Raw genomic sequence first — 24069 nt, 5'->3', positions numbered from 1 at the left:
TGCCTGGGACTGCAGCATCTCACTCTCTGGATTTGATGAGGGGGTGAAGGGGGGAACCCAACCCCAAATTTGAGTCACAGCCTCACAGGACTTTATGTCCTCATACTCTGTTTTATCTTTTATTGAGGCCTCTCAACTAATTTCATCCGACTTGCGTCTCAGCTACGTTGTGATTCCTTGTAGATCCCTGTAGATCTGGTGAGTCCTTCATCATTCTGACATTGCAGTTCCCTGAGCCTTGTGGTGTTTTGCTTTTCAATGAGCCTCGATTTCTGTACAAACATTATATGTAGGACTTGCAAATACCAATGAAAGGATTAAGTCATTATTTGAAGTAATTTTATATGACACCCTCAAAATCAAAATCTGGATATCAGACCAGATCAGTCACTTTTTCTTTATTTTAATCTCTTTCACTCTTTATTTCTATCTTTCTTTATCTATCTGTCTAGGGAGAAGGCGAGAGGAGTTACACCTGAAATCCAAGTTTCTCCTGATGACTCCATCCTTCCTCTTTCCTTATTTGGGTTCCTGCTGATGACTCCGCAGTATTTGAATCTCGGCCCAGCTATAAACTGCCACCCCGGTGTTTCTCATGCAGGTGATTCATCAATGTGCGTGCCGTCTTTCGGATGGACGGTAAACTGAGAGTCTCACCTACCAGCATTATTTAATGGACGTTAAAGATCCCATGGTGTTCTTCGCAATGAGTGGGAGAGCTAACGTCGGTACCATGAGCATATTCCAAGTTCCTGCTCAAACTTGCAGGGGGAACTGCACTGGCAGCACAGCTGCACCTCCAGCCAATGATGCCACCTGTAGCCATATTCTGTATGCAAAAGAAGAAGAAAAGAAAAGAAAAGAAAAGAAGAAGTGGTGAATGAAGCACTGAAGCAGTATCCATTCTAATGTGATAAAAGGGCACATAACTTGTGGTTTATGGTAATTTAGGGCATAACTTGTGGTAATTGTGGTATAACATGTAGTAATTGAGCAACACAATGAATGTTTGCTACTTGGAGATTCAATTTGGTTTGGCATTACTATGTATTTGCGATTATGGCAGGCATTTCCTCTTGGTCAGGGTGCATGCAGCATCCATTACCTGATGTGGCACTTGTTTTGTGGTACCCACTAGAGTAATGGGGTCTGATCTTGATGTATATACATAAATGATATACATGTATACGAGGGTTGTACCAAAAGTCACAAGCATAGTTGAGACCTTAAGTCAGTCAGCCACGTGTGGAGTTGGCCTTGGATGCCCTAGGAAGACAGTTTGGAGAGCAAGGCAATATGCCAGAATGTATCACAAAATACGTGATATGCCCAGAGAGATGGTCCTGATCTCATGTCTGACATCGAGGGCCTCCATATATCGTTGGGTGACTAGAAGCAGCATGCCCAAGGTGGCGTGGCCTGGTCTGAAACCAAATTGATGATCTGAGATGAGGTTGTTGGAGAAAAGGAGGGATTTCATATCAACTGCATTAATGGATTATATGACCTTGCTGATGATTAGAACTAAGTTGATAGGTCTGTAGTTGAGGGGATCACTTTTTGTACCTTTTATGTAATGCAGTGATGTTGGCTGATTTCCAAGCAGACAGAAGATGACCGAGTGCAAATGACAGGGTGAAAAGGGCAGATAGAAGAAGTGCAAGAGCAGCAGAGGACTTTTTAGGACACATGAGCTGATGCTGTCTGGTCCAGTAGCGGAGTCAGAGCTGAGGGTTGAGGTTGAAAGAACCATTTTTACCTTCTCAGATGAAAAAAACAGTCTAGGAGCGTTTGGGTTTGACCGGGAAGAATGGGTACCGAGAATGAAAAGTTGGGGATGTACAATTTGGAAGCAAACACAGAATTGAGGCATTCGGCCTTCTCACGAGCGGAGTTGGCTGTGGTGCCATTTGAAAAGAGGAAAGGGATGGAAGGGGAGCATACACCCGAGACAAACTTAACCAGGCACCACCAAGTTTTAGAGGAGGGAGAGAAGTTTGAAAGTCCATTCTTGAGATTGTACAGATGTTGTTTTCTGGCTCTCCTGAGAGTGGACACGCACTGTTGCAGACTTTTTGGAATGCATGGAAATTGCCTTCGGTGAGATTTGCCTTCCAGGAAGAGAAGGCAGGTTGTTTCAGAGCAACTGCCTCACCATATGATTTAGTGTACCAGGGGCAGAAAGAAGGGTCGGATAATCGAAGATGAGATAAGATTAATCTGTGCTTGAGAGAGAGCAGGTTTTTGTGGAAGAATTCCAATGTTGAGTTTAAATTAGGGGCAGTAGATATGGGAGACCATTCCTGTAGAGAGATGGCTGCTTGCAGTCCCTACCAACCTGCTTGAGTGAAAAGCCAGACTCGCCGGCATTGAGGCAGCTGTCTGAAAATAGCCAGAGAGATGTTGACTTTCAGAAGTGTATGATCAGATGAACCAATTGGAGTCCAGAAAGTTAGATGTGCCAGTGGGAGAAATCTGGGTGGGAAAGTTCATAGATTGAATCAGTCCAATGGAGTCACAGAACTCCTTTGCAGAAGTGCCATGGCTGATGAGAGAGGCAACAACACCCAGCAAAGTTGCATGGTGACAATGAAAATCACCACAATCATAGGTCTGACGCAAGCCCAGTATCAGTTAGTGCTCAACGATTCCTTGTTCTTTCTTCTGTCGGGCCCCGCGAGAGAGAATTTTGAAAGCATGTGTTGCAATCAGTCAGATATTCCCATTAAGTGCATAAGTTGTACTTCAAGATAATTTTGAAAGAAGAAGAACACTTATTGAGAAATGGGCCCACCCCGCGGCCTCGACCGGCCTCGCCACCTCGCCTATAACCTTCCCGGGGCCCGTCCTGACATTTTTAGTTCTTTTGAATGAATTTACTACTATAATTCAGCTTTTACTCGCGGCCGTAGAAGATTGACTATTATAATTCAGCTCAGCTTTTAATTGCGAAATGGGCCCAGCCCGGCCGAAGCGGCCTCACCACCTAGCCTATAACCTTCCCGGGGCCCGTCCCGACATTTTTTGTTTCAGAGGTTTCCTCCTATCTTTCACTGTTCAGGAGATTAGCGCGTGCAGACAAACAAACAAAAACTTTCTTTTATATATATATATAGATAAGAATATATAACAGTAATATATATGTATATATATATATATATATATATATATATATATATATATATTGTTGTGAATATGAGAATGTGTTTTTTTTTTATTTTGTGGTGGTGGTAAAATGTTGTAAAAGGTTGTTGTAAAAGGTTGTTGTAAAATATCACCCCTCCTCCCTCCGTTGTGGTTGTATAAAGGTCAAAGGGCGTTCCCGTAGTTAGTCCATAGAAAAACATACATGTAGGTCACGATATATCTTTTCTTTTGATAGTTATCTCTTATTCTGTGTTTTAGGATAAGGCTGTGTCTCCCATTAATTAAAAGTACTCCATTGCACCAGTGAAAGAGAATAGACCCCCTTTCCTTCCCATCCCCAAAAGCCTCGATTGCCCATATTACCTCCCCTCCGATCCAATTGCCGCCATTGGCCACGAGGCAGGGTTGGGGAAGAAAGGCGTGTCTCCACCTCGTCATAGAGGGGGAGGAGTGAACCAGCCCCGCTCGACCAACCATGAGCCAGGGGTTTGGCTACAGAGGGCGGAGGAAGAGCGGTGGGGGAGGTTCGCAAAGGTTGAGGGGCGGGGGCCTATATAACCCAAGGCAGGGGTGTGGCAACGAGAGATGAGTTGGTCTGAGTCGGTTGCCAGAGGAGGGTCAGTGGTTGCGGTGGTGAGGAGTGAGAGAAAAGAAGAAAGAGTGAGGGTTTGGACCAGACAGGCAGACGGGAGATGAGCCTTTACCGAGAGACGAGAGGGAGTCCAAGGAGTTGAGTCCAACCAAGAAGTCCAGAGTTGAACTGCAGCTCGAGCCACCGCAACTGCATTTGCTGCAGCTGGAGCCACCGAAACAGCAGCCACAGCAGCGTGAGGCCTGGACGGCAGTTTGGAGCACGGCCGCGGAGGAGCGGCGGCTGCCCAACGAGTCAATCGTGCTGAAGGACCAGTGGACCTCCCTATCCCGCCAGCCATCCATCTCCCGCCAGTCCTATCATCAATTCCCCGCGTGAGTCAGTGTTCTGTTTGTGCTGTCCTGGGTTAGTTAAGTCTGTAGATAAGCTAAATTTGCACTGTGTCATCTGCGTCTTGTACTTGTAAATAAACTGAATTGCTTTTTGTTGCTTGTGTGTAAATAGTAAATAAATTCAGTAGTAATATTTCAAACCTTTTGTCTTTCGTCTTGGCCTTCTTTTTCCTCTTTGCATTCGTCGCCTTTGTCTTTTCCCCATTGGGCAGCTACGGTGCGATACGGCCAAAGTCTGGGTGAATCGGGTGAGTTTGTTAGGTCGCGGTCTTACACCACCGCTCGGTCTATAACATCTAACCGCGATCTATAACAATTGGTAGTCAGGAGATGGGATTCGAACCTGGGACTAAATTTATTTAGCCCAAATTTTGGACACCAATTGTGTTAGTACTATAACAATTGGTGTCGAGGAGTGAGATCGGACCCGGAGCGCGTTTACGCGCTCGAAATTATAAAGCCGAAATTTGTTTGTTGTATAAAAATCCGAATTTTGAAATCGCGCCATGGCTGTTCAAGGCGACGGGATGCCGGTGGGAGAGATAGACGGGGTAGAATCGACCCAGGACCTCGGGGAAATGTATGTGGAGGAAAGGGTGGAGGAGAGTAAAGAAAGAAGGTGTGGTTGAGGGTGTATCAGGTGCACAAGATGGCGTCCTCGCGCACATGGTTGTTGCGGCACCAAATTTAGCCACGCCCATGGTCGCGGTAGCCGAACCCGAGATGCCAATGAATTGGAACCTGTTTATGAAACAGATGATGGCCTTTATGGTAAAAACAGACGATAATTTCAAAGGGATGGAAAACAGGATGGGAAACCAAATGGGGGTAATGGGGAACCGGATGGATGCTCAGGGTGAGCGATTGGAGGACCAAATGGGGGTAATGGGGAACCGGATGGATGCTCAGGGTGAGCGATTGGAGGGCCAAATGAGGGGTACCGGTGAGGGATTAGAAAAGAAATTTGAGGGGTTAGACAACGGGATAAAAGAAGTAAAGAATGGGTTAACGGGGGTAGAAAACAGAATGGCCGCTCAAGAGAATCAAATAGAGGGAGTGAAAAATGGGTTAGAGGGGTTAGAAAATAGGATGGAGGACAAATTGCGGGAAATAGGGGAACAATCCGCCCGGGAAATCGAACAGATGGGGAACCAGATGGAGGAAATACGACGAGGGGTGAGTGAGGAGGTCTCGGGGCTGCGCGAGGAGGTAAAGCGAGGCGAAAAGCGTATAGAGAAAGAGGTGAGAAATAATACGGCAAAGTTACAGGGGGGAATAGAAGATCTGACGGAGGAGGTGGAGCAGCTGACAGAGGGACAAACTAAGTTAGTGGAGCAGGTTCAAAAGAACACTGCGGTACTAGGAGGGTTAAAGGCGACACAAAAAGAAATTAAAAACGAATTAATAGCGACGCAGAGGCAATGTCAGATGGTACGGGAGGAACTGACAATGAGGGTGGAAGAGGTGACAGAAGCAATGGAGACGAAGGACCGGGAGGTAAGGACGCACGTAGAAACGGTCACGGTAGCCTTAGAGGACGAACTTGAGGAGACGCACCGGGAAATAAAAGAGGTTAAACAAAAATTAGAGGAAGTGGGAGAAGAGGTGAGTGAAATTAAGAAGGGACGGACAGAAACTAAGAGAGAAATCCGGGAGGAGGTGATGGAATGTGTACAAGGTCTGTGTTCAAATCATGATGCGGTGCTCACTAACCAAATAAAAAGTTTGCAGGTGGCAGAGAAGGTGCGACGAGGTACGGAGGTGAGTGGCAATGTACATGATGTGAGGGGAGATTCAGTCGGCTTGGGGATTGGTTTGGATCCGGGTGTTCGTGAAAGGCCGTTGGTGAGGTGTGTGACAGGACAGGTGTGCGAAAAAAGGGGTGTGCGAGAATGTCCGACCATGGGGTGTGTGAGGAAAAAGTGCACGCCGAGGAGTGAGTGTGCCGTCAAGAGTGAATTGGTCGAAGCGCGTGTGCGAGGGAGCACAGGGAAGCGCGGTGTGGTGAGTGTTACGGAGGAAGTAACGAAAAAGTGTGCGCGGGAGGACGCGCGAGAAAGGTGTGTAACGGACGGGTGCATGGGGAAAGCGCATGCTGTCAAGAGTAAGGGAGAATGCATGCCTGTGGTGAGTGTTACGGAGGAAGTAACGAAGAAGTGTGCGCGGGAGGATGCGCGAGAAAGGTGTGTAACGGACGGGTGCATGGGGAAAGCGCATGCTGTCAAGAGTAAGGGTGAGTGCGCGACTGAGAGTGGAGGTGAGAGTAGTGAGAGTGAAACGGAGCGTGAGCTGGTTGTGACAGGTGGGCGAGGATGTACACCTGGGATGGAAGGATGCACACCTGGAATGGTAGAGCGTGTGTGGGAAGGCACATTTGAGTTGGTAGTGAGGCACGTGGTTGGGTGTGCGGGTGAGAGCACACCTGTGATCGTCACAAAGGAGGTGACCGAGAAAGGGGCGCGAAGCGGTGTATTGGTGAGGTGTGCGAGCAACGAATGTGTGCCAAAGTGTTCGGTGGTCAGGTGTGTGACCAAGTCGGTGAGCGGAGTGAGTGTACCGAGGTGTGAAAGAAAAGGTACGAGGAGAATGGGAACGGCTGCATGTATGAGCAAGAAAGAGGTAGCGTATGCATGTAAGCCTGCAGGTGAAGCGTCGACGGTAACCGGGTTAAAGGTTAGGTCGACTTTTAGCCGGATCGGGCCCTCGGTGCGTGCCGGGCTTCGCGTGCCGCGAGAACCAGCGGAGATCCGAGCCACGGCGGGTTCGAAAGGACCGCCGTGCGCGATCCACGCTGGGCCTCGCGTGGAGCGGCCGCGTCCGGGCTCCACAAGGCGGAGCGGGCAGCTCGATAGGAAGGGTCGTCATGGCGACCACTTTCTATTGAGACGTGCCGGCAGGTCGAGATCGGGACATTGGATGGCTCCACGCCGAAGTGGTGCATGGGATCTCGGCCCGGGTAAGCCTCCGTCCCTGCCCCGAATGCGGGACGTATCCAGCCGCTGGCACAAAACGACCCGCGTTCATTGCTCGGCTGTACGAAGCCGGGCTGTAGATGTGAATTGGCGCACCGAGAGGATGTAATAAGTAGACGGGTGATGGTGATAGTGATAGTGATTTAAAACGAAATTTAGAAAAGTGAATGGAATTGGCAGTAAATGGAAAATTTTTGAATTGTTGGATTTGGACGAACAAAATTGATAGTGAGAGATGCCCCGCTGTGGTGGGATGGCAACTCTGTCATCCCTCACAAGGTGGGGGCAAAGGAGCACTAGCTTAGGGGGTGTATGGCAGTGGAAAACTAGCCCGGGTGGGTTAGGATATGGTGTGTAGGGATCTAGCGAAGATTGACATTAGGTGACGTTAAGTTTAGTTAGTGACTGATACCTGTAGTGGGGACGCAGGTAGATTAGTATGGATGATAATGACGTGGGAGCGCAATAGTTTAAAGGGACGACTGGGAAGCGCAAGTTTCAGAGGGGAGAAGTTAGCTGAGATGATGCCGTGTGTGTGAGGATTGAACAGGTGAGAATGGAACAGGTGTGATTGCACAGGTGTGCAACTGAACAGGTGTGTGGAGCAGTGTATGAGTGAGTGATGGTGATGTGTGTTGCGTTGACCAACTGGTCCAGAAAGAGGAGGAGGGTGCAGGTGGCACCAGGTGAGATTGCACAGGTGTGCAACGACAGGTGAATGAAAGACAGGTGCATGGAATAAATGGTATGGAGTATTGGAATGGATGGTCGTGGAGTGAGTATGGTGGAAATTGTGGAGTGGAGTGGATGGTGCGAAGGTGTGAATGGGGGAAGAGTGGACCCCCATCACGGATACCCGGGGCGGGTAGTGTAAGTGTTAGGTAGAGGGTACAGGTAAATTGTGGTTTGGATATTGGCATCTGTGGGGCGGGTGAAAGAATGGTCTGTGGATGGGTGCATTAGTGTTGTGGAAATGGCTGGGCGTGTAGCCTGTTAGTGTGTGTAGTTGTTTGAGCACTCCACCACTGTGAGGATGTCGGCCAGGTGAGGCCGCAGGTGGGCTCTGGGAGCCGGTAGTAGTTGTTGTGGATGGGGCCCGAGGATCCGGAGGACGGACCCGGGTAGCCCAGTGCCAGAGGGCACCATGGGGTGACAGAGCCAGGAGAGGGGCTGCCCCCAGTTAGATAGGTTAGGGTGAGGAGCTAGGTAAGCTCGGGTGGCAACTACAGTGGTGGAGGTGTGCAGGTGGGTAGACCTGTTGGGAGAGCTACACGTCGCGGCCCAGAAATTGTGCGAGGGCACCGGGAGATGAATCGGGGGAGTGAGACCCCAAATTGAAAAGCACCACAGTTTGGCCAATGGGAATTGGTTTTCAGAACCCATAGTGTAAGTTGGCCAATGGATTGGCAGGGAAAGACCCCGGGTAGTGTAAAGTGTGTTAAAGTCATTTAGAGGATAGTTAGGATGAAGGATCTCCTCGCACCATCTGCATCCACTCACCTGAGGTGACAGGTACTCCACACCATGCCATGTTTTGATTATTTTTTATGATGCAAATGTTTGGATTGTGCGACGCATCATGACGTGGGTGTGACATTGTGCGTAATTCCATCTCTCCCTCCTTATGAGGATTGATGATGAATTGGTGATGGCAAATTTTGAAGTAGAGGGATTGTGGAGACGAATTTGGTATAGGGGAAATATGGGGAAGACGTGACAGTAGTGACGAATTGGTAATGCGTAGATTTTGTACATATGGGGTAAGGGCAAGGGTAGGCTAGGTAACAGGGGGGTGACGTACGGTAGGGACGAGCTTTCTCACTTCGCCCTCCGTACGCATTTCGCCTTGCATTGCCTTTTTGATGTGTACCCTTGAGACCTTACCCCTCGCTCATCTGTCTTGTCCCCCCTTTTTGTCTCCCACATGAGGACCTGAGCGCCGTTGGGCGCCGAGGGGAGCGTGTGTGGGTCGGCCATTGTGCGCCCGAAATTCCCAGAACCAGCTGTCTGCATCGATGCACCACATTATGGACCACATGTCAGTGGCCGAGCACCACTTATGGACCCCATGGGTTGGGGCAAGGCCCCTCTGCTGGAACCGGCCATGAGGGCCCGAAATCTTGCTGGCGGACCTTGGCCACAGGGCACCGATGCCCCACAGGTGAACCACACTAGTCGGCCCTGTGGGCCATAAATAAACGAAAATAAAAAGGACACCTTGGGCACACTTTATTACAAATAGGCCGCCAGTAAGCAAAGCAAAATGGAAATGACAACAACTGGAAGAAATAATAATAACCAGCAGAGGGAGCCGAAGAGCAAGAGACACCTGCAGGGTTGGGTTTGTTGGTTTTATTTTATTCATTGAACAATGGTGACTGCACCGATTGGTGCTTGGGTGTGTATTGGTGCGTTTTTGGGTGCTTTAATGGTGCATTGATGCAGAGCAGACTGTCCTCCCCCCAGAAAGAACAATTACCGGTCCTGGGTTAGTTTTGTAAATAAAAATAGCGTCAATTGTAAATAATGCTTCCCACCGTCAGTGTGTAGTTTGAAGACCATTCCGCAATTCGGTTAACTGTGGGCGTAAGTCTGTTAGGCAGGGTGCAATGGAGCAGCGGGACACATTTATTTATGTTTTAAAACTGTCGCACTCAGGGTCAGGCTAAAAGTAGAGGGAACTACACCTACATGCCACACTAAGGTAAAAGTAATAGGCCCGGGACGTGCCTAAGGGGAGGAGGGTGCAGTGTTGTGAATATGAGAATGTGTTTTTTTTTATTTTGTGGTGGTGGTAAAATGTTGTAAAAGGTTGTTGTAAAAGGTTGTTGTAAAATATCACCCCTCCTCCCTCCGTTGTGGTTGTATAAAGGTCAAAGGGCGTTCCCGTAGTTAGTCCATAGAAAAACATACATGTAGGTCACGATATATCTTTTCTTTTGATAGTTATCTCTTATTCTGTGTTTTAGGATAAGGCTGTGTCTCCCATTAATTAAAAGTACTCCATTGCACCAGTGAAAGAGAATAGACCCCCTTTCCTTCCCATCCCCAAAAGCCTCGATTGCCCATATTACCTCCCCTCCGATCCAATTGCCGCCATTGGCCACGAGGCAGGGTTGGGGAAGAAAGGCGTGTCTCCACCTCGTCATAGAGGGGGAGGAGTGAACCAGCCCCGCTCGACCAACCATGAGCCAGGGGTTTGGCTACAGAGGGCGGAGGAAGAGCGGTGGGGGAGGTTCGCAAAGGTTGAGGGGCGGGGGCCTATATAACCCAAGGCAGGGGTGTGGCAACGAGAGATGAGTTGGTCTGAGTCGGTTGCCAGAGGAGGGTTCCAAATCTTTGGAATTGTCCTTTCATTGCCCTTTTCCATTGCCCTTTCCTTGCAAAAAAACCCCTTCCCGGGGCCCGTCCCGACATTTTTTGTTTCAGAGGTTTCCTCCTATCTTTCACTGTTCAGGAGATTAGCGCGTGCAGACAAACAAACAAAAACTTTCTTTTATATATATATATAGATAAGAATATATAACAGTAATATATATGTATATATATATATATATATATATATATATATATATATATATATATATATATATATATATATATATATACATAAACATATATTTGTTTTTGCATTGCTATGTACGTAAAAGCTATATTTTGGTGATATTTTTTATGTGGGACAAATGCTGCACACATAAAACCTCTGACACACATCATGCAGCCTGAAACATATCTGTGGTTTCCATTTACACATCACTTCCCCTTCCGTGATTTCCGTGGCTCAGCCTGCATTAAGGAAGTCTATCTAATGCTTTATAAGGATATATGGACATACTTAAAGTCAATTCTCCTGCAATGCTGGAAGTGGAGACCAAGAAATGGATGGTAATTGTATTTAGGTGAGAGGGGAAAGAGGGAAAGAGATCACCACAGGGAATTACCATGGACCATCATCCTAAAGAGACGGTGCAATCGTGACATAGATTTCCACAGGTTTATATTAATATCAGAAATCAATATTGAACAGTACTGTTTCTCCTTTGGTGGCAGCATAAAAAGGATTTAACTTGTAGCATTTTTAAAACTGATATAAAGCCACAGGACATTGGCACGCAAGGGCACTAGAAACGTTTTTTTATTTATTTCTCTTTAGACGGCTACAGAAAGACAAAGCAGGTAATGAAAGGATTGGAAATTGTCTGTTTGGAAGCAAATAAATGTGCAAGAGGAGAAAGAAAAGAAAAAAAAGAGCAAGAAGAAAGTTCACCAAAGACAAAGGTGTTTTGCAGCTCCTGCGTATCAGTAGAGTGTGCTGAAGGGATGATTCAAATGCGAGAAAACCTGAACCAATCATCAATTCAGAGTGAGAGGAAGAGAGAGGAAGAGAAAGAGAAAGAGAAAGAGAAAGAGAAAGAGAGAGAGAGAGATACTTTTTGACTTTTTAGACTTTTTATTACAAAAATATAAAAATACAAGCCAGTCGGTGAAGATACTATTCAATACAGGCACAATAATCAAAAATACAGAAAAGAAAAAGAGATAATGACAGGAAATCAAAACAGTCCAATGAACTAGAAAAGAAAAACAACAACAGAAAAACCGACCACACACTGATTCAATCCCAACAAACCTACAAATATATCAATAATTCATTCTCCTGCACCATGCAGATCCCATCAAAACACCAGATGTTCATAAACTCATCAATACATTTCTTTCTTCCAGAATCACAAAATTCAAGTTTGAGTCTTGCAGATATCAAGGCATTAAAAAAGAACAAGACATCACATTGCCCAATCGGCTTTCCTTTCAGTTTTTCCTTCCTCGATAAATAAATTGCCATTTTCGCCGTGGCCACTAAAAACAAAAATAACATATGTACATGTTCTTTCATATCATTGAAACCAAAAATAAATGATCGCAGAGAAAAAGTGATCTTCATTTTTCCAGCCATGTAGTTCAGCCATTGAAATAAAGGCACAAGCCTTGCACAATCAACGTATGCATGGAACACATCCTCTGTGTAAACACAGAACGGGCAACACGTAGATATGGGCGCGAAATGACTCACTAATTTATTAGATGGAATGATCCAGTGTATCATTCGCCACTGGAGATCACCTGTCCTTTTGCTTACCAGCTTACTGTATACTGATTCCCATGCAGGCTCAGATGGGAGTCCTTCCGGCATTAGCCCTTTCCACCTGGCCACTCCATTTAACGGTGAGTTCCCAAGCAGAACTGCAGTGCATAACCGATACAGGTCTTTACTACTGCATTTCTGAAAAATGTTTTGTCCCTCACTAATTGGGGGCAAGTCTCCGTGACTAGGCTGTACCAATAAACCAGGAAAATGCCAGTCATTGGATGTCACCAAAACTTCCTGGGTCCATCTTAGTCCAAGTTGGAAGCTTTTCTTTACTATTCCCTTTAGTATTCTTCCGATTATTCTGTTTGACCATATTCCAGTCATATCGGCTATCTCTTGCACCGACTTCCACCCCCAACCAGAATCATGGCGGAGGTCCAACACTTTGATTATGCCCGCTGTAATAAAGTGTTGATAAAAGTCTCGGCTTCTTGGAATTGCAGGAAACAGTAGGTTGTAAAAAAGGGGTTCTTCCACAAACATGCTTGTCGCATAGGTTTCTTGCTGGCGACTAGTCGAAAGGCTTTGCCAGGCATTCAGAAGGCTCTGATAGAATGATGGTAGATGAGATGTGTCGACATGTTGGAGTTGGACTAAGAAAAGTTCAAGGCCATATCCGAGCCCGCTTGCTTTTCGCAGCACGTGATAGGCCAGAAGTCGGCTTGGCAGTCGTTCCTTGTACAGCAACTGCTGTATGGTACACAGCCGAAAAGCCATGATACGACTTTTTATGTCGATCAGTCCCTGGCCACCTTCAGACAAGGGGCTACATATGACATTTGGTAGTAACCAATGGTGACCACTCCAAAAAAAATCCACGAGTAGCCTCTGCACTGCCTTTAGTAGTGCCTCTGGCGGCTGAAGGCAGATAAACCTATGCCACAGGGAAGAAGCCACCAAATTATTCACCACTAGAACCCTGCCTTTGTAGGAAAGGTGGGGCAGAGCTCGTTTCCACAGTCCCAGTCTTTTTTTGACATGCTCAACAATCCCGTCCCAATTTTTGAGGACGTAATGTGGAGATCCCAGGAAAACCCCAAGGTATTTGACTCCGTCTTCCACCCATTTTAACTTTGTTGGTAGATGCACAGGTGGTACCAGCACTCTTCCAGGTGGAATGTTCTTGAGACAGGGAATCCATAAGGCCTTACTCTTGTCCCAGTTACACTTCAAAGAAGAAGCGAGGCAAAAAAGATTTAAACATTCAACAAGTGCTGGGATATCACTCTCCTTCTTAACAACCACACAGACATCATCTGCATAAGCCGATACAACTACTGAAGGACTCCCAGGGGATACAGTCACTCCTGAAATATTTTTCCTAAATAAAATTAGGAGTGATTCCATTACCAAGGAAAATAATAACCCAGAAACCGGGCATCCTTGTCTCACCCCTCTTTGAACCTGTACCGGAGAGCTGAGTTCGTTATTTATTTTAAATAAACTAAATATATTGTTGTACAACAAAGTCACGTAGGCCCTAAAATTGACACCAAAGCCACATGCTTCTAGCACCCGATACAAAAAAACATGATCCACACTGTCAAAAGCCCTTTCCAAATCCAGGAATATTATCCCAAAATCTTTTTCCAAGCAATCACATTCCATTAAGTCTCTAATCAAAAAAATATTATCATAAATAGATCTGTTTGGGATGCAGTAACTCTGATCATGGTGGACTAGATCACCGATTACCGTCTTCAACCGACTGGCCAACACTTTTGACAATATTTTATAGTCCGTACATAATAACGAGACCGGCCGCCAATTCTTTATCTGTCGTAGATCCCCAGTCTTTGGAATCAGCGACACCACTGCTCTTCTGAAGCTTAGTGGGAGTTCTCCAAGCACCAAGGATGATTCCAGGACATTCAATAATTCAGGGCCCAAAAGGTCCCAAAAAGCCAAGAAAAATTCTGCCGGTAGGCCGTCAATCCCAGGAGCTTTCCCCGAGTCCATTTCACTTAGGGCCTGCGTTAGCTCAGGCAAAGTAATTGTTGAATCCAGGCCCAGGCACTGAGGCTCAGTTAGGGATGAAAGGTGAGAAGTTAAAAATTCCATGGTTTGCTCACAAACATTTTGTTTTGCATAGACTTTTGAAAAAAACTCTCTAATGCACAACCTTACATCTCCAGGGTTGGCAACCATGTTTCCCCTAAAGTCTTGTACAGAGAAAAGGGTTTTGGGTGACTTATTGACAAAATCCATTTGGAAAAAAGATTTACTCGGGGTGTCTGATACCTTTAAATTGTTTATTCTTAATCTAATTAACAGGCCTGCTGCTTTCTCCTGAATCAGCTCTCTCAGTTGAGCCTTCTTTTCAACCAATAACCTGTGGTCTCTTCTGATATTATCTTTAGCCAGTTTACACTCTAACCGTATAATATCAGCTTCTAAACACGCCATTGTTATATTTTTTATGTCAGTTCCATTTGAAACAAACTGCTGACAAAACACTCTAATCTGAGCTTTTGTATTATCCCACCATAATGCTAAAGAAGAGAAAGAGGGCTTTCTTGAAAGTTGGATGACCCAAAAAGCACGGAAGGCGTCTTTAAACAAAGCATCTTCGAGAAGACTGGTATTGAATTTCCAGTATGCACTTTTGCGTAAGGGTTGAGGGAAAAAGAGGCCCATGGTAACTAAATGATGATCAGAAAACAAAGATGGAAAATGATTTGGAGAGATAACCGCATTCCTGAACTGTGAGTTTATGTACCAACGGTCAAGTCTAGCGAAGGTCATTCTCCCATTGGCACATCGTCCCCAAGTATACTCAGATTTGTTGGGGTAATGCAGTCTCCATGCATCTAGCACACCCACTGCCGAAAAATAATTTAACAAATCAGTACTACCTTCGGGATGAGGTTCTGCTGTATTTCGGTCTATACTGGGTTTAAAGGTGCAATTAAAGTCACCCCCCATGCAAATACAATTATTGAGATCTATCGACTGCATGTGTCGAATTAAAGATGAAAAGAAAGCTCTTCGTTCCACACTCTCACTTGGTGCATAAACGTTGAATAGTGTAAACCGAAAATTATTAATGACCAGTTCCAATGAAATAAACCGGCCTTTAATCACCTCCTGGAAGAGGCATGACTCAGGTACCAGGCCTGGTCTGAGTAAAAAGGCTACACCAGCAGAAGAAGAAGACATGTTACTAAAAAAGCATTGTCCTTTAAAGAGGCGACACCAGTCGTACTCCCCATTTTGAATTATATGGGTTTCCTGGAGTAAGAGCACATCAATTTTCTTGCGCTCAAATAAACTTTTCACCTGAACCTGGCGGTTTTGGCTTGCACCTCCGCCATTCATATTTAAGGTTCCAAAGGTGATTTTTTTCATGGATTATCAAAAGGCGTGAGCGGTTGCTGGGAAATCTCGCTCCCTGCTTTTGTAACAGCCTTTCTAAGCCGATGAAACAGCGACCTTGTTAAATGAAATTCATCCGGCCTCCTAATTATGTCCTTTGCAGTCTGGATGAATGAAATTAAATCAGGAAAATGATCTTTTACAATCACATTTCGGTGTCGGTAGGTGTCATTCAGAAAAGAAATAACGAGTTGAGGGGCTATGGATGACTGATCAGATGAAGATTGAGACAACTCAGTCATCTCAACTTCATCCTCTGAATCTGACAAATCAGAAACAGCTCCACCCGGGTCACATATATCAGTCTGCCCAGTCCCCATTTTGATTCCAGCCAAGTCCGAAGATTTGCTGGAATGTTCTATGGTAGAGTCATCCTCACTCTGGTACCCGGGACATTCAGCAGGAGCTGAAATCTCGGCTTCACCCTCCTGCAGGGAGATGTTCACTGGCTCAGTTGACGAACCAGTGTCATGATTTAGATCTTGCAGGGGTAAAGAGGAGCTTGGGGCTGAGACATTCCCAATCCGCTCGGTCTCAGCAGGTAGTAAAGGTGGCGGCTCACTAATGGGCTCACCATCATCTTTAGTCTCACCATCTACTTTTTCTCCCAGGTTTTCGGTGCTGCCCGATAATGTTTCAGAATTAATTAATTCATGTTCCTTCTCCCTGGTGTCAACACAGCTTGTGGACACCTGAGAAAGACGTTCCAGGGCGTCTGCACCCACACTGTCTTTATCCAACACTACCTTTTTCAAAGTAATGTTGGAGTTACAAGCACCAGGTGCTCTTCGTTTCTTTGTCACCACAATGGGATTTTCTTCCATCTCCTCACTGCACGTAGCATCTGCCACCACAGGTGGGTTATCTGGGGTTATTTCATTATTTACCGAATCAGCGGTGTTGTCGTTTACACTAAGACGAACAGGAGTATTATCCCTACTCCTCGAGTGCGAGGGAGCGTCGGTAGGAACCGTTCGGGTATTTCGGTTTACGTTGTTTCGTACGTTAGAGACCGGGGTGTTATCTCTTTTACAATCAGCGTCACTATGACCTGCTTCACCACACCTTACACACGATACCTTCGGACAAAACCTTTTCACATGGCCAAAAGCTCCGCACTGAAAACATGTTAATGAGGCCGATGACGCATACATCTGATACTCATGGTTGTTCACCTTTACCTTGAACGTGATGTTTAACCCCGTGTCATCGCCTCGATCCGGAAGCACCATATACACCTGCCGTCTGAAGCTCATCACGTGTTTAACACGTTCATCCTGAGACCGGAGCGGAATCATTGTGATTTTTGACACAGCTGTTCCGTATCGGGACAAAACGGACATCAGCTGGTTGCAGGTTATAAATGGGGGTACGTTAGATATGACGACCCTCATCGACGGAGTGTCCATAGGCGACGCCAAGACAAAGAGACCTGTCTCTGTGGTTAAACCCGCACTTACAACATCGTGAACGAATTTTTCATCGGACACAAATACAACAACTTTTCGATTCATTCTCGACGCTGCTCGTACATTTTCACAACCGATTATTTTCCCCACCGACAAAACAATGTCCTCAGTGGAAGTTCCTTCGGGTGGAACACACACAAATGCATGCTTCCTTGTTAAGTTGTCGAACGCCTCTAACCGAGAGCGTGCATTCGCCATCCCAGCGAATTAACACCCCCCCACTTGTCCGAACCGGACAAGTAGGTACCAAAACGAAATAAATCAAACTAGAATAAATAATAAACGTGCAGTATAAGCACAAAAAGGCTTACAAAGCGTCGTCGAAGCCAGTAGGCCGCACCCAAAATGGGTCCGCTCTCAAACCTCTCTCTCTTGAAGACAAAGGTATAGGAAGGATGAAAAACAAAATGCCAAAGTACACAGGATGGAAAGGAGAGGGAGGGGGGGGGGGCAGGGGAGGGCAGGAGAGGAGGAAAACTCACAAAGAACTCGCTACACCACAGAGCAGTTGCTCACAGCCGCCATGACGCCACGCCCAACACACGAACGGCCAGCAGGGGGCGCGAGAGAGAGAGAGAGAGAGAGAGAGAGAGAGAGAGAGAGGAAGAGAGAGGAAGAGAGAGGAAGAGAGAGGAAGAGAGAGAGAGAGAGAGTCAAACAATCATGTAAACCCATGGCACACATACGTCTATACTCTATACCTTTATTCAATATATTACAATGAAACCAATAACTGATGGAGTGACTGATTTAATGAGCATCCGGATCATCAGCTGGGTGGCATTCATCACTGAGGTTTCGACCCTTTTAGCGCAGAACCTCTTTGAACGGTGGATGTACAACCTCAGTGGTGTCCATAGGTCACTCAATGAAGCAAAAGAGTACAACTTTATCACTGTTCTAATGCTATTGGTCAGACATTTGCCAATATCTTTGGAAGATGAGGGAGAGAGAATCTGAAGAAGTCCTCTAACTTAATGACTGCCTGATTCAATATCCCACTGGGAACCGTCCATCATCGAGATGTCGACCCTTCAATCTCAGAACCTCTCCGAACAGCAGGTCCACAGCATTAGTGGTGTCAAAGTCATTGAATCGGGGGTGGATAGGGGAAGGGAGAAGGAGACAGAGGAGAAAGAAAGAGGGTGAGACAGAGAAAGAGTGAGAATCTTGATAAATAACAGAAACTCTATATAATTTGCTATTATTTTTGCAATATCCATAGTTTATCAAAACATCAAATTTATTAATCTATCTGATATAAAATAGCCAACATTTAAAAAACGGCATAAAGTTCACATAAATTGATATTCGCACTTCAAAAATCTGACATTTCCAGAAGATGGTCAAGGACAATTTGGATGCTTGCCAGAATAATTTGGATGTGGAGCTGCTGATATACTGTTATTACTGTTGTTACTGTTACTACTACTACTACTACTACTTCTACTACTACCACGCCACGCCATTTTGCTGCTCCTCGAGCCGTGCTATTTTCGACATTTCCTTCTCATCCTCTTCCGTTTTCGTTAGTATTTTTGGTTTATTTGGGTTATTTGAACCGAGTTGGTTCATTTTGTTAGTTTACTTTGACGTCCCGTTTGAGTTATTAGCCCTTTGTGTTCGGGCCTAGCCGCGGTGTGTGGCCGCACCCGTGTGGGACTAGATTTGCCGCGCCCGATTTGCGGCGTATCACAAACTGTTTGACTTCCTTGTTTTTGCTTAATCACCGTCGACTTTCTGTGCTAAATTTGCATAGTTTTGGCGATTAAGCCGATAAGTTATTTGCTCAACGCGCGTTTGATTATCCTTTTGAGTTAATCATCAGCATACCGGTACGGTCGTGCTAAAATAAGCAGAAGCTCGCGAACGAGCTCATTGATATTTTTTTTCATTTTCATTTGACGGGAAATATACCGTTAATAGCAATCATGCCTCTGGATGGTACATGGGCAAAAATGGCCGCTACCACCTCTGGTGCAGGTGGGAACCGCCCTGCCCACCCGTTTAAGGCGTTAACAAGGAAGCACGGGGTGAAATGCGAGTTGGGACAAATCACCCAAATAGAGGCCTATGTGAACGCACTCGCTAGTGTGGTTGATCCAGCAACGATAGTAGCAGCCTCGAAAATGTATGGACAAGCTGTGTTCTTTCTTAACTCAGAGGCTGCAGCAAACAAAGCCATTGAGAAAGGGATTAGTGTGGGAGGACTCTTTGTACAAGTCGAGCCGCTCTCAAGTCTTGGTACAAGGATAATTATATCTAATATACCTCCTTACGTGCCTGACAATGTCGTGGTGCCTTTCCTGGAACGACTGGGAGTGTTGAGATCACCCATCAAGCCTGTGTCTTTGGGCTGTCGTGAGCCCTCCCTACAACATGTCTGGTCTTTTAAAAGACAAGTATCCATTGAATTGGGAAAGGATGCTGAATGTGAGGGGTCGTTTGTTATTCCTTTTGACGGAAAGAATTACAGGGTGTTTTATATGACAAACGAACCCCGTTGTTTTGTATGCAAAGCGAAGGATCACAGGAGAGCAGACTGCCCCACTATCATTAAAGAGGTTGCAGCTCCTCAACGTCCGGACCAGCCTCGAGTGGATTCCAGCGTCACTGAAGGTAACCTAAGAGAGGCGGTTGCTCCTTTGTGCTCGAGGGCAGTGGACCCTCAAGAAAGTTCTATACCAGCTTCTCATCCCAACTCCTCCGCTGCCATAAATCAATGGCAGGCAGTGGGAGCAGGGAAGGCAAAGAGAGCACAGAAGAGGAAATCAGAACCCGCAGAGGAGGGGACCACGGAACACCCTGGTACAATTGAGGATGACACGGGAAGTAATGTGTCAAAGGGATTTGTAAAGCCTAGTATTCTGAAGGAGAAAAGAGTGGTAACCCAATCTGAAGAAATGGAAGAAGAAGAAGAAGAGGAAACTATTCATCAAACGACAGGATATGGAGAGTCTTCTCTCTCAGATCCACCCAAAGACAGTTTGAAGAATGAACAGGAAGGGAGACCGTCAGGTAGTAAACCCAGCACGGTAAAGACAAACAACCTGGAGGTATCTGACTTGACAGGGCCAAACGACACTGTGATGTTGGCTCCTGAGAAAATGCATCCAATAATAACAACTGCAACGAAGCTTCAAAATAAACCAGGGATTGAAACATCTACAAGAGCAGTTCTGAACCGAAGGATTAACACCGAAGTTTCAAAGGATTCTGAAGTAGCATTCATCGGTGGGACAGACAGAGAGAGGGAACCAGACACACAAGCATCAATAAAGTTGCTGGCACTGACCGACATCTCAGGTGATGTCACTTCACTCACTGTTGGCGCAGAAAGGGGAATAGTTGAGCACATCTCAATTTTACGACCCCAAAATGTTGGATCTCCTATACCAACTGAGGAGGAGGCATCCATTCCCACAGGTGAAGCAACGTCCGCCGCATCAGAGCCAAAGGAGCGTTCCTCTGTGCCAGAAGATTATGCCAAGTCAGCCTTGAGAGACGACATGGCAGAAGACTTGACACATTGTACAAGTACACCAAAGGAGAAGGATCTTGAACCTCCAGACAGCGATGATGAGGAAAGTATTGGTGATGGGGAAGACTATCAAGGGTCACTGACTGGTTTAGAGACAGACCTACCTGCAGGACACCATTCCTGCATTCCCAGCCAGGAGATACTCGAGTTCCTGGAACAAAGCTTGCATAGCAGGAAGAAAGTAGAAAATGCGCTGAAACGGTGGAAAGATTATGACTTGCTAGTGCATTCCTTGTATGCACTAAGGAGAGAGGGACATAAAACAAGGACTTCAGGCTCGGCCGAACAAGCCCGAGTCAGGAAGTTTCTAGCAAAGTTGTTGAGTTACGGGCCTGAATATAAATTCGTTTAGGAGGATGAATTTCACAGAAACAAAACTCTCAATACAATAATGACATCAAACTTACGAATAGGATCATTGAATGTCAATGGCTGTAAGGATGCATTCCGTGTGCACCAGGTATTGTCATTCTGTGTAAAGGAAAAACTTGAAGTAACCTTTTTGCAGGAAACCCACACGACCCCAGAGGCTGCATCCCGATGGGAAAACCAATGGGAAGGCTTGGCCTTTTTCAGTCACCTAACGGACACATCTTGTGGAGTGGCTACCCTCTTTTCACCAAAGAGGAAACCTGAAATACTTGTCGTAAAGGAAGCCAGTGTGGGGCGGTTGCTACATATAAAAGCAAAGTTTGAAGAATTTGTTGTCAATTTCGTCAACATTTATGCACCTTGTGTAGGAGTTGCAAGGGGGATTTTCTTCAACCGGTTGCAGAGATTCATGCTCACCTTGCCTGGTGAAGAGTGTGTAATTCTTGGAGGAGACTTTAATTTCACTCTAAACCCCGCCCTTGATCGAATAGGTCAGGAGCCGCATGATCCCTCTGTAAGAACAAACAAACAACAAACCATAACACTGTTAAACTTGAGGGATACTTGGCACATACAACACCCCACAGACAGAACATTCACGTATACGAGTATCAGAGGTGGTCATATATCACAATCCCGGCTCGATAGAATTTACGTGTCTCACCGTTGGTGTAAGATTGTCAGTGACTCCGGCATAAAAGTTGCCCATTTCACAGATCACAACTTGGCCTGGATTAAGTTTTCCCTGGCGGAAACAAGGCGAGGCCCTGGCTTGTGGCACCTGAACAATGCTTTAAGTCAGGATGAAGCCTTTTTGTCAATCTTTTTGAATTTTTGGCAAGCCTGGAGGAATAAAAAAGGAAATTTTTGCTCACTTGGATTCTGGTGGGATGTAGGCAAGGTACGATTGAAATTGCTGTGTCAGGAATACTCGTATGGATCGAGCAAAACACTTGGGTTAGGGATAAAAAGACTGGAAGAGGAACTGCTGCACCTTGAGAAGCACCTGCCCACACTTACCTCTACTGAACTGCAGGCATACCAAGAAAAAAAGAGCACCCTTAAAGCATGTAGTCGTGTGAAGGCACGAGGGGCGTATGTGCGCTCTCGTTTGCAGTTTATTTCTGAGGATGAATATGTCCTGAATTATCTCAAAGGGGTGGAAAAACGCAAAGGTCAATTCAGGACTATAGCGAGTGTTCTCGCAGAAGATGGTTTCTTGCTCAATGGCTCTGAGGGTGTCCAAAAACGAATTAGAGCCTTTTACGCTCAGCTGTATTCGGGTAAGAGCACAGATGCAGGTGCAGGTGGCACTTTGTGGAGTAGTCTTCCTGAAGCCTCTGTAGAAGACCAGGAGCAGCTGGAGACTCCATTATCTCTGGAAGAATTGAAAACCGCCCTGCACAGCCTATCAAGAGATAAAGCCCCTGGCATGGATGGCTTATCATGTGAATTATATACAAAAGTATGGGACTTGGTTGGACCTGATTACCTAAGCGTAGCTCAGGAAGCATGTGATACAGGTATAATGCCCCTTTCTTGGCGTCGAGCGATGCTGGTCTTGATTCCCAAGGAAGGTGACTTGAGAGACTTGAAGAATTACCACCCTGTGTCTCTGCTGTGTGTGGATTATAAGGTCATGGCTAAAATGTTGTCACTCCGTCTCGGACCAGTCCTGACAAAATTAGTCAGCCCGGACCAATCTTATGCCATTCCAGGCAGGACAATACATGACAACATATCCCTTGTCAGAGACCTGATACAGTATGCGGACATGACTCGGACTCAAGTCGGATTTCTCTCCTTGGATCAGGAGAAAGCCTTTGACCAGATGAACCATGAGTATCTGTTTGAAACCTTGCTAACATTTGGGTTGGGGAGGAGATTTGTAGGCATGATTCAGACATTGTACATGTCGGCAGAATGCCTAGTCAAAGTCAACGGTTTCTTGCTCGCGCCCTTTCCATTTGAGAGAGGAATAAGACAAGGATGTCCCCTGTCCGGCCAATTATATTCCCTATGTATCGAACCCTTCCTTTGTTTGATGAGAAGAAGGCTAACTGGCATTGTGGTGCCACACAACAGAGTCAACCTCAAACTTTCTGCATATGCAGATGATGTTCTCGTGTTTGCCAGTAATGCAAGGGATATGCAAATAGTTTATGATTGTCAGCAGGTATATTCAGCAGCATCGTCTGCTACAATCAATTGGAGGAAAAGCTCGGGGCTTCTACTTGGACAAATGCAGGTAAAGGAGTTACCAACACTTTTTCAGAAATTGACCTGGAGTCGCAATGAGCTCAAATATTTGGGGGTGCACTTATCCACTTCCCATGAGTCCTCACCACTCATTAACTGGAACACTTTAGGGGACAAGATCGAAGCAAAGTTGAGAGACTGGAGTGGACTACTAAAAGTCCTGTCTCTGAGGGGAAAAACACTCCTTATTAAACAGTTTATAATTCCGAAGTTAGTATTCAGGCTCTCTTGCATAAGCACTCCAGAGGAGTTTCTGGTTAAGATGCAGAGGAAGCTACTGGACTACTTTTGGAATGGTAAACACTGGGTTTCCCTGGGCATTCTGAGCTTGCCTTTTTCAGAAGGTGGACAGTCTTTTCCCTGCCTTCGAAGCCACTACCACGCATCCAGGCTGAAGACCATACAACGTTACATACATGTGAACCCTGCACCGCAATGGTGCTCACTGGCATCATACTTCTTCAGCAAAGTGCTCAATCTTGGGTACAAAAGGAATCTTTTCATCATTACATCTCGGAGCCTGTCTAGTGCTACATTGCCTCTTTTTTATCAAGAAATGCTGAAGGCTTGGAATGTAGTCGACGTACAAAGAACAGTTCCTTATCCAGGCAAGGACCTGTTAGAAGAACCGCTCATTCTCAACCCTTTTCTACAGGGCCCAACTCTGGCTTCCTTTTCAGTAAGAAGGAGCCTCTTAGCTGGTAGCATATCCACAGTGGGAGACCTTCTGAACGATGGTAAGAGAACGCTTTTACCCAAGGAACTCGCAGCGAAAATGGGCCTGAGGACAATCAGGATCCC

The 24069-nt window shown here is 45.9% G+C and overlaps 1 long non-coding RNA gene across 2 annotated transcripts in view; it reads right to left on the bottom strand.

Moving 5' to 3' along the window:
* Positions 1-21524, bottom strand: part of LOC137421966 (uncharacterized) — a 74930-nt gene extending 53406 nt beyond the window's left edge. For both annotated transcript variants that reach the window (XR_013622635.1, XR_013622634.1), the window contains exons 1-2: positions 21427-21524; positions 662-829 (exon numbers count right to left, since the gene is read on the bottom strand). This is a non-coding gene — a long non-coding RNA (uncharacterized LOC137421966). The remainder of the gene's footprint in view (positions 1-661; positions 830-21426) is intronic.
* Positions 21525-24069: the final 2545 nt, after the last annotated feature.

The sequence above is a fragment of the Myxine glutinosa genome, chromosome 2, assembly GCF_964187855.1.
Source record: "Myxine glutinosa chromosome 2, kmMyxGlut1.1, whole genome shotgun sequence".
NCBI lineage: Eukaryota > Metazoa > Chordata > Myxini > Myxiniformes > Myxinidae > Myxine > Myxine glutinosa.
This window is presented reverse-complemented; position numbering and strand designations above follow the sequence as displayed.